The sequence below is a fragment of the Mercenaria mercenaria genome, chromosome 17 (genome assembly GCF_021730395.1).
Source record: "Mercenaria mercenaria strain notata chromosome 17, MADL_Memer_1, whole genome shotgun sequence".
NCBI classification, from domain to species: domain Eukaryota; kingdom Metazoa; phylum Mollusca; class Bivalvia; order Venerida; family Veneridae; genus Mercenaria; species Mercenaria mercenaria.
Window position 1 is genome coordinate 30,983,787 of NC_069377.1, and position 17,119 is coordinate 31,000,905.

A 17,119-nucleotide genomic window follows, 5' to 3' on the forward strand; every position below is an offset into this window, starting at 1 on the left:
CTGACGATTCCCCCCAAACTGGGGGGGAATTGTCACCTTATTTAATTTATATTATTTTTTCTTTATACTGATGTAAAAATATCTTCTTTTTTACTAATTTTGTTCTAAGGTGACCTTTTTATTATTCTACATGAAAAAATTATTATTCTTTGACCTGGTAACTAACAGTTCATTGGATAATTATATTTATATCCTTTATTCTATTAACTATTTTGTAGTTAGACATTGTGAAAATATTCTTAGGACGGGCGTCGGAAGGTGTTTGATATTGGGGCCGCAAAAGGTGGGGTAGGTACTGGAGGGAGATACCTCCTCCCATAATGGGGGTACGGGGAGGCTCCCTGAAAAATTTTTGTTCTTGTACATTTTAGGGGTATTGACTCCAGTATTTTCTTACCATTTACATAATGTTACAAAATTAAGAAATGATTTAAGAAGTTTTTCATGATGAAAACATGTGAAATCAGAGAATACGTACCTCATCATAGTGAAGCCAAGCACTGAACACTGAATGAGCGCTGTTCAGGATTTTTCATTCCAAAAGTGCGTTTTGGAAATTTGAAATTTGAAATTTAGTGGTTGGTTAGGAGTATCCATTATGAGTATTATAAAAGATATGACGTAAGTTAAACTTCACTTCTTATTTTGTTTGAGATATCAATTTTTGAGTAAAAATAATTTATGCAATTAATTCCTTACATATTAGCGGTGTGATAAATCTTAATACTTAATTACCTCTTCCATAAAAAAAACATGACAATTAATTTTCTACATTAATTCCTTTAGATCTTAGCGGCAGGGTATATTATGTGGCATCATTTTTAAGTGTATTGACTCTATATTGTGTTGCTTCTTTAATAAACTTAGCTATCTTAAGAAGCAGCTTAGCATTTTTCGAAGACATTGAATTATTATTATTTTTCTGAATAGTGGGCCATTGTGTATTACCAAGGTTCTTCTTTCTAATATCTGTATATTGAGTGTAGGACAAAATCCCCTGCAGATTTTTTTGCACTTATTAAAGAACAAAATTCAGCCAAAAGACTCAAAAAGAGATATATGTTAACTGTGCCATTGGTTAACTGTATCCATTATTTTAACTAATGTAGATATTTTCAGGACACAAATATCGCATAAAATATGAGAACGCCAGAAAATATTGCCAAAGATTAATGAGTGCCAGGTCAGTACTTACGGACAATTATAACTCACAGGACCACTGCATCTGCTTTATTTGATTTTATTTATATGTAGAATATGATAAATACTTCCATCTTATAGAAGGATTATTTACACATGAAACAGGAAATAGTACTTGTATAAAATAAATCTCAAACCTTTTTGGGATATTTTATTCCAGAAAAAAACCTTAAAATGTATAATAATTAAGGGATACATACAAACAAATCATTGTTCCTTTGACTTCTCAATTCGATTGAAAGGTGCTGATTACCAGAATCGCGTAATAACATTATTGCAATAAACAAATTTAATCAAAATGGTAACCAGTCAATCTTTCACACCTCTTGATTGAATTACCAGCTGTAAAACAGTAATCAAAGCTGACATTGATCAATCAATTATGATATTGTTGTTGTTACATTTTAATTGTGTTCTATGTGTTAGGATTATGATATTTATAAACAATATAACAATTTGTCCATGTATAATGACAATTATCAGTATTACTAACTTTGTGTGATACTTTTGATGAAGCACTTGATGGAAATTGTGATAAACCAAAATTAGATAATGCCAATCAACTTCTTCTTGTAAGAAATTTATCAAAACCTGTATTGTAAGGATATAGTACTTTTTATCCAGAGAAAATACTATTACTCCATGCTTTCTGGAATGAAAGCAAACCAACACATGTAACATCCTTAATAAATTTCATGGTGAATTCCAAGGACGTTTCAACTTGTAAAATTGTATTGATATTTCATCATTTTTTTAATTCATGTTTGCAGCTTCGTTTTTTATCAAGTTTTTCATATTAATGTTTAAAGTGGTATTATTGGCTTTTATTAACATAACTGTAATCTTTTTAGTTTTCCCCAATTAATATGATTAAGATAGTTTTATTGTCCAACATCGGGAAACTCGGAAAACATGAAAGAACATTATGGTTAGATTATCTCTCATGTAATTAGATATTTGATTCAATTTTTATTCTAGTATAGTAATATATAAACTACTTACATAAAAATAGAAAGAATGTAAAATAATTATGTATATAAAACACTAATGAAAATGCTATAAACTAGCTAGCTATTATCCAAAGTAGTACAACTTCAAATAGAAATAAGCATTATTTTGACGATCAGACAACCTTATCAAATGTAAATATTTCTTACTTCTTTTTATATATGTCGTAGCATAAAGGTTAATTCTCTATAGATAAATACAAAAATTAACTTAATTGCTTTAAGTGTATTTAAGTTCTAAGCACTTTTATGATTTCCACGTTCCCAAAAATGCCACATTTTCACATAGAAAAATATGCTATTTTGACGATCAGATTACCTTACTAAATGTAAATATTTTCTTTTTTTTTACATACATCTTTGCATAGAGGTTCCATTATAGGTACCGTTAACAAATAAATAAATTGCTTTAAAAATAATTAAGTTCTCAGCCATGGCTACTTATCCAAAATGCTACTACTTCACATAAAAAAATTCCTTATTTTGGGTACCAAATTAATGCATCAAATATAAGTTTTTCTATTTATTTTTAAATATACAGTATTGGAGTATAGGATTTTTCCATATTAAATAAACTTTACAACCCTTTAAACATATTATAATATGGAGAGGGGGAACTGTCACCCTTACATAACATTGTGGGGGGAATTGTCTGGGAGTGAATTGTCTTGGGGGGAATTGTCTTGAGGGGGAATCATCTTGGGGGGGAATAGTCTGACAACCAGCCAGAATTAGTCTGGCTGCACTTCATGCTTACATACCAAGGTAAGGGAGATAACAAATGCAGGAAATAAATTTGACAATTAGTAGTGTGATACCTAACACGGTATTACTAATTTTCACGGAATGCTTCTTAAAACTTGCACCACAGATTTGACAGCTTTTCATATTTACCTGTACAGGTGAGATGAAATGTCGATAATTTCAATCTGTTTCATTACTAGCGATGTTCACATTTAAATTTTATGTAAATTTGACATAAAAATGTTAGTATGAGAACAGTGCATCCACACTAATACCATTCGTTTCGGAATAAAGTGCTAAGACGGGTAAGAATTAGGTAATTTATCAATAATAACATGATGCATCAAATTGATGACATCATGTGAGTTTTGACAGCAAAAATTACAGGATGAATTTTCAGGAAATGTTACACAACAGGCACCATCTGATCTCAATAAAATTGTAATTATTTCTTAATTATATACCTGTCATTCCATTTGAATGATCTCCAACAGGATCACTGGCGCAGGATAAATGGTTATGTATGTCTATGTTTACTGCACTACAGTTAAAACTCTGATATTTCAACATTTCGAGTGTGGTGACATTGTACAATTGTGTCAAGATACTTTTTGGTGCCATCATAATGGGAACTCGGACAACTTGTGTAATGTGTTTGAAAATCTACAAAATGAAATTCCGACATTTAGAGAACAAAACTGTTGGTTGTACTCCAGTATAAACCAGAGTCATTATTGCATGTACATTGTGTGAAATAACACTTGTTCGAGCATCTGTGACTTGAAAACTAGGGCTGACTGTTATTTTCTTGAAACATACCCTGAATAAAACATTTTACTAATCTTTACTTAGTGTAACTTTTAGTGATCATTGTTTCACTGTATAAATGTAATCGGACCTCAATGGCAATCCAAATCAAAATTCACTACCAGTTCCTCCTTTAAGATAAAAATTGTCACTGGTCTACTGAGAAAAGGTAACATAGAATTATAAGAAGTACAGGATATGAAGCCTGTAACAAGCCACACAAACTATAGTGGCCTCTAGTTTGGTTGCACAAGTATATATTAAAGGGGTACAAAGAAATTTTAATTTGTTTTGTAATAGATGCTTGTTGAAAGTAGCTTGTATAACAAGTATATTGCTGGTGTATCTATCTGTACAATGTTCAGTTTTTTTCCACAAAGATGGGAAGAGGCCGCCCTCCAGCTTTTATTTGGGGAAAAAATAGCTTGGCATTTGGACAAAGTGGAGTATAAGTTATGATGTAATTTTAAGGCAAAGTTTTATGATTTTAAAGAAATTTTCTATAGTACTTATTATATAAACGAAATGTCACCATTAGGCTAAATTAACACAACTAAGTCTGGGAAGTAAGTCCATTCCATACAGAAAGAAATAACTGTCAGTTTGAATAAATAATTAATCAGTAAATGGGTGGATGAAATATTATGCTATTTTCTTCACCTTTCATCAATTTTGTTTGTTTTCTTTTGAAGTTTTCATTTCTCTTTAAAGATAGTACAGAGACCTGCCTGTCACCACTTGAAATTCTTTATTTCTAAACACTGGTTCATACAAAATACAACAAAAAAATATTATTCTGTTTGTAATTTGAGATTATGCATTTGATCTTTTCATCTTTGGTTGCCAGGGGATACAAAACTTATTCACAGAAATTTATTTTCACTTTTTTCTGGTTCCTTAAATCGATATCGTAAAATGCAGTGTTACAGCACAGTCTTTTTAGAAAAAATGTTTAATTCATATTGAAAAGTATGTACAGTTCCAGAACATTTCTTTGATATTATTGTGGGAAATAGAGTCATGAATATACTTATACTTCAGAAATACTTTTCTATATATAATACCATTTCTCTAAGTTTTAAAATATTGTATAACGCATTTTGTCACCCAGAACAAAAGCTTATGTCATAGACATTATTGACTGACTGACTTTGATCGTATCAATGTAATTGTTTTAAAAAGGTCATTTAGTTGTAATGGTTTGAGATAGATTGAATAACACCTTTAAAACAAAGCATTAAAAAAAATTTGTCATGCTACATAGAAAATGAAAAGTGACAGGATTTAGTCATTTTATGACCGGCATTGTTGAAAACTGCATGATTCAACAAGACCAGGGGTGATATTGCGTCCCCTGCAGGAGAACAGCACTTTCCTTTGTGTCTTTTTCATAAAGTAAGAAAACAAGAGAAATGTTTGAGGGAGCAAGGTCTGCGGACCCCTTCCAAGTATTTATGTTTATTTTGTTTCTGGCTATATTGTGGCTGCCTACACTGAATGGATTTTTATAATGGTAGTATTACTAAATTTCTTTAAACTGATTCTTAACTTTGGTAGCATTACATATAAAGGTAGTGGGTCCATAATGACATTCAGCAAATTACATTTTCTGTTCTGTTTCAGCACTATCCAGTTTTTATCAATAGCTATGTGCACATTGAGCTATACTGCACATCTGAAAAATGCCGAATTCATTGGCGTAGGCCATAGGAGCGATCTTAAATCTTGGGGTGGTTTGCCAGCAGCTGAGCTAAACCTACCCATATAAAACAACGTTCTTCTTTTTGACAATAGCCATCCTAATGTCAGTACATAATAATGCTCTCTCAAATTGCCTTTTTTCCATTATCTACTGTTATTTCTGAGACAATTACATGTTTTAGGTCAAAAGTTGGGGTGTGCAAAGCATCTCCTCCCCCCCCCCCCCCCCCCCCCCCCCCCCCGTTGCTCCTACACCTATGAAATATATAATCAAATGGAAGTTGCTCAGTGTCACTACAGGTCCACTACCATTAAAGCTACTCGCTCACAGTTTTGGTGAAATTTTTCAACATGTTTGTTTCCACCAAATTTAAAGATGTTCAAATGACACTGAAAAATGATAAAGTGAAAATAAAAATTTTGGGAAACATGCTGGAAGAATGTAAATTTTCAGCATTATTTCAAAAGCGTTGCAGCGGTTTACTACCTTATGCACGATATCTTTGGTTATTTACAAGAAAATTTTGCAAAATCTTATGTCAGTATTAAAGTTTATAGCACTAGTCTTACTTTTTATGGATTTTTGAGAGAAAGTATTTTTTTTACTAAAATGTATGGGTTAGTCCTTTTAATACTTCTGCCAGTCATTGGCCTATTGTTTCTAACTGTGACAAAGATGGAGGTTTTGACATTACTGTTTCATCTTTCTCTAGATCTGTGACAGGAATCTGTTGCATTATAAATTGCAAGTTGTATTCTAGGAAACTTGTTAATGAATAGTTAAATTTCATGTGGACTTCAGTTCAACTCTAATTTCAAGTTTTGATCTTAGGCATTTTGTGCATAAATCCAGCATCCATTTACTTTAAATTAAAATGTTTTTTATAATAATTATATATCATCAATATTGACCAAACATATGCGCCGAATGCCTATGGTTTTGATTAGATATTGACTTTCTTAGTGGTTCAATAAACTTTTGTCTTTATAGCAGTAATTTTTTTCATGAACAAGTAATTAAGGTTATTAATTTTGTATTGAGTTCTGCTGCCGACTAGGAGCAAAATATCATTCCGATATTAACCCTTGGCTTGCCGGGCAGCAACTGATTTTGCCTTTACGACCAGTGCAGACCAAGATTAGCCTGCACATCTGTGCAGGCTGATCATGGTCTGCACTGTTCGCTATTCAGTTAGTAAATTTTCAGTGAACACCCCTTCGAATAATAAATGGTATTGCCCAAACTGAATGATGGAACAGTCCATTTTAGAAATTTAGCAGGCTAAGGGTTAAAGAACCATCAGATCTATATTTGAAGATGCAAGTCTGATAATTTCTTTTATGTTTCATATTGGATCTTTGCTGGTAACTGTTATATTGATTGTATAAATTGTTCTGTAGCATGAGTAAAATTGAAAATATCTTTTTAATTTGACAACACATGAAACTGAAGTCAAAAAGATGCTGCACACTTGCATGTAACATGAAAATATCAAAAAAAAAATACAAGGAAAAATAGTGAAGTTTAAGGTTTCATTGTAACTGAAAGAGTAAATGGGTATGTAATATATTAACATATTTTATTATGCATTTTATTATAGCAGCTGCAAAGATATTAAATTATTAATATTAGGAGTTTATTGTTACTGAATGGTGTTATTTAGGTTTGTGTCAGTAGCAGTTGTGAAATGCTTGTATAAACACTTCATGTGTATTTACAATAATTATTTGCTTGTTATGTCTAGGACAAGGTGTGCACATTTGTTGTCTTTTCACATCAACAGATATGTCTGCACTTTACAGACCCCCTTACAAGGTACTGGAACCAGGGATAAGGTCATTTCCACGTACTGCAGGTTAACACCTTAAAGGGGACTCCTTAGGCAAGTGGTTAAAATATAATGTTGCTGATGTCTAGAAAACACACAATGTAGGTGTGGGCACCTGGGTAGAACTGACTATTGTATCTTCCGCAAGCTAGCTGTCTGGCTTCTTTACATAACAACATGAGCAAGACTCATACTCACAGGAGCAAGTGATTCAGAGTCAGTAACCTTAACCGCTTAGTCAGAGGCCATTTATTAGATGTATAAAAACATTAGTGCAAACAGGAATCAAATGCACAGAGGTCAGGAGCAAGTGTATCAAAGCTGACTACTTTAACCACTCAGCCATAGAAGCCGTTCAGAAGGAAAAACAAATTGCTAGTGATGAGTTGAGTCAAGTTATTAGGTTGCCTTTTAAAATTCTTTCTTGTCTTGAAATAACTTCCTAGATACATTTGTATGTTAATATGACAGTTTCATACTAGAAAATCATCAAAAAAGTATAACTGTTCTACTGATATGCAAATTTGATCAGTCTTGAAATAACTTCCAAGATATGCCATTGAATGTTTTTGAAGAAGGAAAAATAAAAAGATCAAAATGGAACAGCTGATTAGTCCAAGGTTTATAGCAGTTCAAAATTCCTTAGTGCCGTTATTAATCCGGCTTTTGACAGTTTTATAATATCTTCCGGTCATTAACTTTAAGTGTGTTGACCATTAATGTCTCTGTATGAAATTTATAGCTTGTATGAAAATATGAAACATGTAAACAAGTTGTAAGATTATGTCGGTTTATTGTAAACAATGTGTCATTGGGTTTGAGGATTGACCTTTCACTGTGGAAGAGTCAAGGGTTTGCCCTATGTATTGTCTTCATTTAACCTTTTGTCTGCTGGCTGCAAGTGATTCTGCCTTTGCGACCAGTGCAGACCAAGATCAGCCTGCACATCCGTGCAGTCTGATCATGGCCTTCACTGTTCGCTATTCAGTCAGTAAATTTTCAGTGAACACCCCTTCGAATAATAAATGGTATTGCCCAAATTGAATGAAAGACCAGTCCATTTTAGAAATTTAGCAGGCTAAGGGTTAAAACACTGCAGGAATTGATTGAGAATTTTTGTGAGAAAAAATAGGAAGTCCTTTGCAGCAGTTGCTCATCATGATATAAAAGAGACCATGGCTGTCTGTAATATATCGGTCTGGCTAAGTTCAAAACTGTTAGAAGACAATCTGCATTTTCTGTGTACTTTCAGGGTTCTGCAGTAGTTATGAAAAAAGATTACATCAAAGGCATACCATTAGTTTTAGAGGAGTCAACTTGTTGGCAGATTCTGTTTCCCTATTTATGCCACTGGTTTTATTGTATTGTCTATGTCATTCTGTCCATACATCTGTCTCACTGTCTTGTGCACTCCATACAGCTTAAACGAAACTTTGTATACATCATCAACATGAAGTGGACAATAATTAGGTATATTTTGAAGACTGTGATCACTGTCTGACAGATCTTTTTCGAGTTATGCCCCTTGTTTGTTTTTTTTGACACTACATGTACATCAGAACCATGTTTTTTAAACTTCTGCAGTTTCTGTCAAAATCCAGCAAAATTTGGTATACATCATTATAATGGCAAGTGGGCATGTGCATAGTGTAGATTGTTATAGTTATGTCCATTTTGTCCATTTTTCAATTTATATATGAACTATATTTAGGGGGTATGTTAAATTATTTACAGTTGAACCTGTCTTTATTGCCACCAGTATTTCCCCCAAAAATGACGTTTTCAAGGACAGATAAGTCTTTTTTTCAATACTGGTGACCTATGACTTTTATTGCATATCTTTGTTTCTTTGATGTTTGTCATTCAATATCCAAGGTTGGAAGAAACTCTGTTACTAGTAAAATTTTGCCCGACTCTAGCATATGCCTTAACCTTTAGCCTGCTGGCGGCAAGCGATACTGCGTTTGTGACCAGTACAGACCAAGATCAGCCTGCACATCCGTGCAGTCTGATCATGGTCTGCACTGTTCGCTATTCAGTCAGTAAATTTTCAGTGAACAACCCTTTGAATAATAAGTGGTACTACCCAAACTGAATGATGGACCAGTTCATTTTAGAAATTTAGCAGGGTAAAGGTTAAAACAGCCACCTGCCTTAAGCAGCCAGATTGACTTCTTGCACTTTTAGCTGGCTGTTTAATACGTACAGGTTTGACTGTAATTGTATTTTTGGTTAAATATAATCATACTCCATTTATAACTGTTTATTTATTATTTCATTTTGGTACTTACTGATTAAAGAATACAAAGTTAGTGTTGCATAATGGTAGTACATTGTATAGAAATCAAATTATTTTTTCAAACCCGTATTTATATCAATACAGAATTTTGTTGTCAGGTCACAAAAATGTTTTACCGCTCGAAAGTAAATGCATTGTAGAAACAATTTTATGTCACATTCCAGCATTTATGTGAAAACAGATTTAGGGCAATAATGAGTATGGATGCGCCATATGATTTTCTATAGGTTGTAGATCAAGGGGGAGCTACCTACAGCTATACGAGACATGTAAATTACCTTAAACGGATTTAGTTACTTTAATGTATATTGTATAGAACGAAACAATATTTGCGAACAAAGTTTGGTTGATTGAAATAATGTTACAGTTGTGGAGATCAAGTGGAAATATTTCGTTTTTGTTTAATCAGAACGGTGTTCTACAAATATAAATGGTAATAATCATAATGATGGAATAAATCATAGATGCGTAAGTTTTTTTTCACTGATTGACAGAATGCAGGACTTTTTATTTCTGAAGTTTAGTATTTTTCCAAGGTAGCTTTGACGTTGAGAAATAGATATGTGATTTTTCATAAAAGTTGCAATTAATGTGGTCATGTTGGCACAAAAACTAGCATACTTAAATCATGACAACAGTGTGAAGTATGGTGATTTATGACACCAACATTACTAATAGGTGTCATTATGTACTGCGAAATTGTTTATTTTTGTTAGCATAAACTTTCTTTGATGCAGTCACAAGTTCAAGGTAATTGGTCCTGGACATGTAATTATTTGTGATTTCACAGTATATATATGAATGTTGAAACAGGAAATGATTGGAAGCTTCTGAATTATTGGCCAAGCCTTTCTGTATTTTATGCTCCCGAAGGGAGGCATATTAGTTTTCAACTGTCCGTCCGTTCGTTTGTCACAACGTTAACTTTTTGCATGAAGGCACTTTACTCGCGAACCACTGCACCCAGGACCTTCAGACTTCACATGCTGATAATACTTATTGAGAACACGACCCCTACTGACTTTGGGGTCACCAGGTCAAGGTCACCAGGTCAAAGATCAAGGCGCTGCGGGGGGCATTTGTCACCATTAGTGACAGCTCTTGTTTTTTAATGTTTTGAAAACAAAAGCTCACCTTTGTGCACTATTTTTAAACATTTATAACAGTCAGTTATAGAGATAAAAACATTTATAGCAATATTAGCTGGCTTATGGAAGGTCGGAGGTTCTACCCAGGTGTCTGCCCGTTCTGAAATAATGCACGGAGACGCACCTGGTGTCTTCCTCCACCATCAAAGCTGGAAAAGTCGCCATATGGCCTATACTTGTGTCGGTGCAGCTTAAACCCAACAAAAAAATTATAACAACATAAAGGTAGTGTATCCGTTTTTAGCTCATCTGATTTTTTGAAAAAAAAATGATGAGTTATTGTCATCACTTAAGCGGTTGTCGGCGTCTTCGTCGGCGTTGCCTGGTTAAGTTTTATGTTTAGGTCAGCTTTTCTCCTAAACTATCAAAGCTATTGCTTTGAAACTTGGAATACTTGTTCACCATCATAAGCTGACCCTGTATAGCAAGAAACATAACTCCATCTTGCTTTTTGCAAGATTTATGGCCCCTTTGTACTTAGAAAATATCAGATTTCTTGGTTAAGTTTTATGTTTAGGTCAACTTTTCTCCTAAACTATCAAAGCTTTTGCTTTGAAACTTGGAATACTTGTTCACCATCATAAGCAGACCCTGTACATCAAGAAACATAACTCCATCTTGCTTTTTGCAAGAATTATTGCCCCTTTTGGACTTAGAAAATCAGTTTTCTTTGTTAAGTTTTATGTTTAGGTCAGCTTTTATCCTAAACTATCAAAGCTATTGCTTTAAACCTTGCAACACTTGTTCACCATCATAAGCTGACCCTGTACAGCAAGAAACATAACTCCATCCTGCTTTTTGCAAGATTTATGGCCCCTTTTTGGACTTAGAAAATATCAGATATTTGGTTAAGTTTTATGTTTAGGTCAACTTTTTCTCTTAAACTATCAAAGCTATTGCTTTGAAACTTGCAACACTTGTTCACCATCATAAGCTGACCCTGTACAGCAAGCAACATAACTCCATCCTGCTTTTTGCAATAATTATGGCCCCTTTTGGACTTAGAAAATCATTTTCTTGGTTGAGTATTATGTTTAAGGCAACTTTTCTCATAAACTATCAAAGCTATTGCTTTAAAACTTGCAACAGTTTTTCACCATCATAAGTGGATACTGTACATCAAGAAACGTAACTCTATCCTGCTTTTTGCAAGAATGATGGCCCATTTTAGACTTAGAAAATCATGGGTAGGACAATATTTCTATTATACCAAAAAAATCAGATGAGCGTCAGCACCCGCAAGGCGGTGCTCTTGTTCTATTTAATTTAAGTATTATCTGTATGAAGAAAGTTATAAAAAATTTCTGTTATGGCCTAAGCATGCTGATTTTGTGTATGGGAAATATGTAATTGCACAGAAATAGAAATTGCCGATTGTCATTATAGGTGAACTGCATTAAAGGTGGTCAATCACATTTAATCAACATTTAATGACATTTTTTACTTTTTGTATATTCTAGTAGAGAATTATTTAAGGAACAAAAAGACCGATTACATAGAGTTAGATTCCTATTGGAAATGTATATTTTATTATTTTTATAAAATTTTGTAATTACTCCCCTTTAATATGAAAGTATATAAAAAGCTGGGTATTTCTTCTTATTTCCATACAATGTCTAGTTTTACATTTGCATTTGATAGACATATCAACTATTGAACAATCAGAACCAAAATGCAAGTTTTAAAGCTATGTGTAGCTTCTGAATTCATTTATTTCCAATCTATCTTGGTTGCGCAACCAAGATAGGCAAAGGGAGGTAATAATAATTTTTCAAACATGCGTTTCTAATGAATTCCATCTAAATACATAATTTTTAATGCAAATATTTTACAAATATATTACAATATGTCTAATATTTATACATTTCCTTAGGCAAAGTATGTTTATCAAATTTATACTTCTGATAAAATAACTCTATCTTGGTTTGGCAACCAGGATAGGAAAATGAAATTTTAAAAATACCTCCAGTGAAAATCTAATTTGTATTAAGTGTTAAGTGAACATAAATGAGTGTAAATGATCAGATGCTAAAGTTTCGAACAAATCCGTTACATGGCCAAAATCTGATTATCCACCTTTAAGAGTTATTATCATTTGTTGTTGTTGTTCTATTTTTGCTGTTGAACAGCTGTTATCTCAGGTGCCAATGTAATGCCATATCACTGTCATTGTCTATTCATATTGGCTTTTCTGTTGTAAAAGTTTTTTTTCCAAGGCTGAAAAAAAAACACCATTTTTTTTTAGATCTTTATCTTGATTGATCAGTATAATTTTTTTTGCGACATTCTGTTGACATATTTGCTATAATTACATTTTTGAAATAGTTGTAATTGTTATAATTAGATTTTAATGTTAAAATTAAGAAAAAAGAACAGTTTAAAGCTATCATTAATTTCCGCTTTTTTATTACAAATTTTATGATATGAGCTAAAAAAAAAAAAAAACAGAGCAAGAGATCAGACTATGTTTCTTTGAACAGGATATTATATTGTATAGTATTCAAAAGTCTGTATTATGATTTAAATAAGACTTGAAAAACCATAAATTACGAAGCAGATATGGCCATGAATATTATTAAGTCATACAATTTGTCCGTCTCTATTATGTTGTTATCATGGTCCATCTTGGCTTCATTTTTGTTGAAGAATAACTTTTGTTTACTTAATTGCAAAAAAAATCAGCCATTTAAAGGAATTTTTTCACATTTTTTTTTCAGTTATATAAATATTTTAATGATAAAATATTTCCGAGGCCAGATATTTTTTTTATGGGGTTAAAAATATTACCGAGTTTGGAATTCTGTTGGTATTACCTGTAAATTAAATTAAATTAACAAGGGGTTAGAGCAAAACTAGTCTATCTGTGTATAGAAATAGAAGCAGATAGACCAGACAGTTTTGCTCTAAGTCCTTGTGTTGTGAAAAGCATATGCCCAGTATTAAAGTAGACAGTCTTTGCTTTGATAATTTGCTAAAGACGCCATACATTTGGAGAAATTTGTCCTTCACTTCTCCATGTGTGGAAGCTGTCAGTTTTTTGTTTGGAGAACTTGGTTCTCAGACCAGTCTCAGATCCTGAGCATTTGATTTGCTGAGTACAGATTGAAATTAACCAATGACAAGGCTGCAATCTGAGACTGGATAACTAATCCCAAAACCAGGTTACTGATACATTTGATAGAAGTGAAAGCTGCACTTTGCAAAAAAGTTCATTCAAAACATGAAAAAGAACAAGAAAATGGTGTAACATTTCCCGACAAGAAGGGTTATGCGATACAATTTATGGTTTTTATTATTTATGTACATCATTTTTTTCAAGAAGTAACATGACTGCAGCATGTTTAATGTAGATTATATTTAAATGTAAAATACTTGTCATTTCCTTTCGAAATTTAATCTTTTCTTTTAAGTGAATGAAATGTTGGCAAAATTTGTAAACAAGGAAAATACTGTATTTCATTGATGGAACCTGAGTCATGTTTTGTGGCGGTGAGATAAGTGGTTCAGATTTTGTACAGCAAGTACTTGTTTGTAGCAACTGATGTAACAAGGAAAAAACATGTAATTGTTTCTGCACATGCAAAATATAATAATGCTTTTGATGCTTCTAACATTATACAGGGTCAAAATTGATAAGAACAGTGCAGAACATAATACCTTTGTTTATGCCGCGGTTGCTACATTTTTTGTTATGAACATCAAATATATTAGTTTCTTGTTAAATTCTATTTTTAGCTCATCTGATTTTTTGAAAAAAAAATGATGAGTTATTGTCATCACTTGATCGTCGTTGGCGTTGCCTGGATAAGTTTTATGTTTAGGTAAGCTTTTCTCCTAAACTATCAAAGCTACTGCTGTGAAACTTGCAACACTTGTTCACCATCATAAGCTGACCCTGTACAGCAAGAAACAGAACTCCATCCTGCTTTTTGCAAGATTTATGGCCCCTTTTGGACTTAGAAAATATCTTATTTCTTGGTTAAGTTTTATGTTTAGGTCAACTTTTTCTCTTAAACTATCAAAGCTATTGCTTTGAAACTTGCAACAGTTGTTCACCATCATAAGCTGACTATGTACATCAAGAAGCATAACTCCATCCTGCTTTTTGCAAGAATTATGAGCCTTTTTGGACTTAAAAAATCATGGGTAGGACAATTTTACTATTATACAAAAAAAAGTAATCAGATGAGCATCAGCACCCACAAGGTGGTGCTCTTGTTATATTTCTTTTACTTCAACTCATATTTGTCAAAAGTTCGAAGACTGATCAATGTAGTAGAAGTTTTTTTTTAATTCATTGGTTTGATTACCTCCCTTTATGGTTCTTTGTAGCTTCATGTGCACTAATGAAAGTAGTGCTTTTCTAATCATGTAATTATGTATGACATCAATTTAGACAGGTGTTGCCCATGTTTTTAGTATGAAATTTAAGGAATTATGGAACTATAATGGCCAAAAACAGGTTTTGTGAGAAAAAAATTAACTTAATGGGCCATTTTGAAAATATTTGCATAATTATACAGTTGCTTATATTTTATAAATCAACAGATCTGCAAAAATATGCTGCATAATATCGCGTCAGGTAAATTACTTTCAGCATACTATATGTTAATTTTTCTGAAATAAAACATTAATTTTTCACAATTTATTTCTTCATAATGCTAAAATAGTGACTTTGCTTACATTCTTATTTTGAAATGTTTTGGGCAAATTGCTCTGTTCATACACAATGATAAAACCATGATTCATTGTAATTTAGGAGAGTTTTTTTTTCGTCCTGTGTATAGTAAGTGCAAATGTTTTGGTTGAGCTGGTGCATGCAATTTGTAAATTTTTCTTTCCACCTTAACAATCCATTTCTCGTAACGATCTATTTCTCCAAAACGTAGGTAGTTACCTGAGCTATAATTTGCTACATTTTCAATAAAAGGTCATCTGATAACATGGATCAAATTTAATCAAGTCCAAAATATTTCAAGTCATTCTTTGTTTTACAATCAGATTATAGGTGGTCTTCGCAAAAAATAATTTTGACACAGATATATATTGTAGGACGTCTTCTATTGTTTATAATTATTAAGTGTATTAAAATTGATCATAACGTAAATGGTTTGATACGTGGGTTGTCATGGGACAACTTTTCTGTTGTTTGTTTCACCTTTAATTCGTCACCTTAGTGCAAAATGGTGGTTAGCTGCATGGAAATCAAGAATACAAAAGAAAACAGTATAGTATACCCCTTTTTGTGCTGAAATGACAAGTGCATAATATTAACCCTTACCCTACTAAATTTCTAAAATGGACTGGTCTGTCCACTGGCACCAGATCAGAAAGAAAATGCTTCCGTACGTGTTATACCCTACCCCTAGGTATTCTATAAGAACCATGGTCATGAACGGGAAAGTGCACTAACCCGTTTTAATCGTACATTTCTCAACTTAAAAGCGCAGTTCGGTGAATTGGTACCTAGTATATTAAACAAGCGATAATTTATCTTCCATCGTGCACCAGTCACATTGTCTCAATATTCCATATTGCTGAGATTATCAACATATTTTATGCTTTCGTCAACGTTACAGAAAAAACTTGCTTGAACTTCCCTAATGAACATCCGGTCTAGAGGTCACGGCAGTGCGCACATGTTTGGCGAAACGTAAACAAACAAAAACAGATTTTTCAAAAAATCACAATTTTACTCTAAAACTCGAAATGATGAATGAAATTCATCTTGTATATATATGATCTTTAATTTGAAATCGTACATTGGTCTGCATCTGTTCTGTATATTTCATTCATTTTGCTGCATTTTCACATATTTTAGCGAACACGTGTACAGTAGTAAAATGACGATTGACATACATATTCACAACAGCCAATCAGAATGGTTTGTAATCTAGAACGGAACTTCACCAGGGAAGTTCAAGCAAGTTTTTTGTGTAATGTTGAAATTATTATAAACTACGCGTTTTTTTTCTAAGATAAGATGTATTGAAAAAATGTGATCGGTACACAATGGAAGATAAATTACCACTTGTTTGATATCCATAGTACACATTTACCGCACTGCGTGTTTTAGGTATGAAATGCGCGATTGAAACGGGTTAGTATATTTTCCCGTTCACGACCATGGTTCTTATAGAATACCTAGGGGTAGGGTATAACACGTACGTAGGCATTTTCCTTCTGATCTTGTGCCAGTGGGTCTGTCATTCAATTTAGGCAGTACCATTTATTATTCAATTTGGTGTTTACTGAAATTTACTGTCTGAATTGTGACCATTGCAGACCAAGATCAGCCTGCTTGGATGTGCAGGCTGATCTTGGTCTGCTCTGGTCGCAGTGGCAGAATCTGAGTTGCCGCCAGCAGGCTAAGGCTTAAGAAAA

The 17,119-nt window shown here is 32.9% G+C and overlaps 1 protein-coding gene across 8 annotated transcripts in view; it reads left to right on the forward strand.

Annotated features, from left to right (window-relative positions):
- The first annotated feature begins 3,047 nt into the window (after positions 1 to 3,047).
- Positions 3,048 to 17,119, forward strand: part of LOC123537603 (mRNA export factor GLE1-like) — a 62,898-nt gene continuing 48,826 nt past the window's right edge. For 6 of the 8 annotated variants that reach the window (XM_053527569.1, XM_053527571.1, XM_053527573.1 and 3 more), the window contains exon 1: positions 3,116 to 3,256. The gene's annotated coding sequence lies outside the window, so the exon portion shown is untranslated. The other 2 variants (XM_053527566.1, XM_053527564.1) reach the window with 2 other exon arrangements.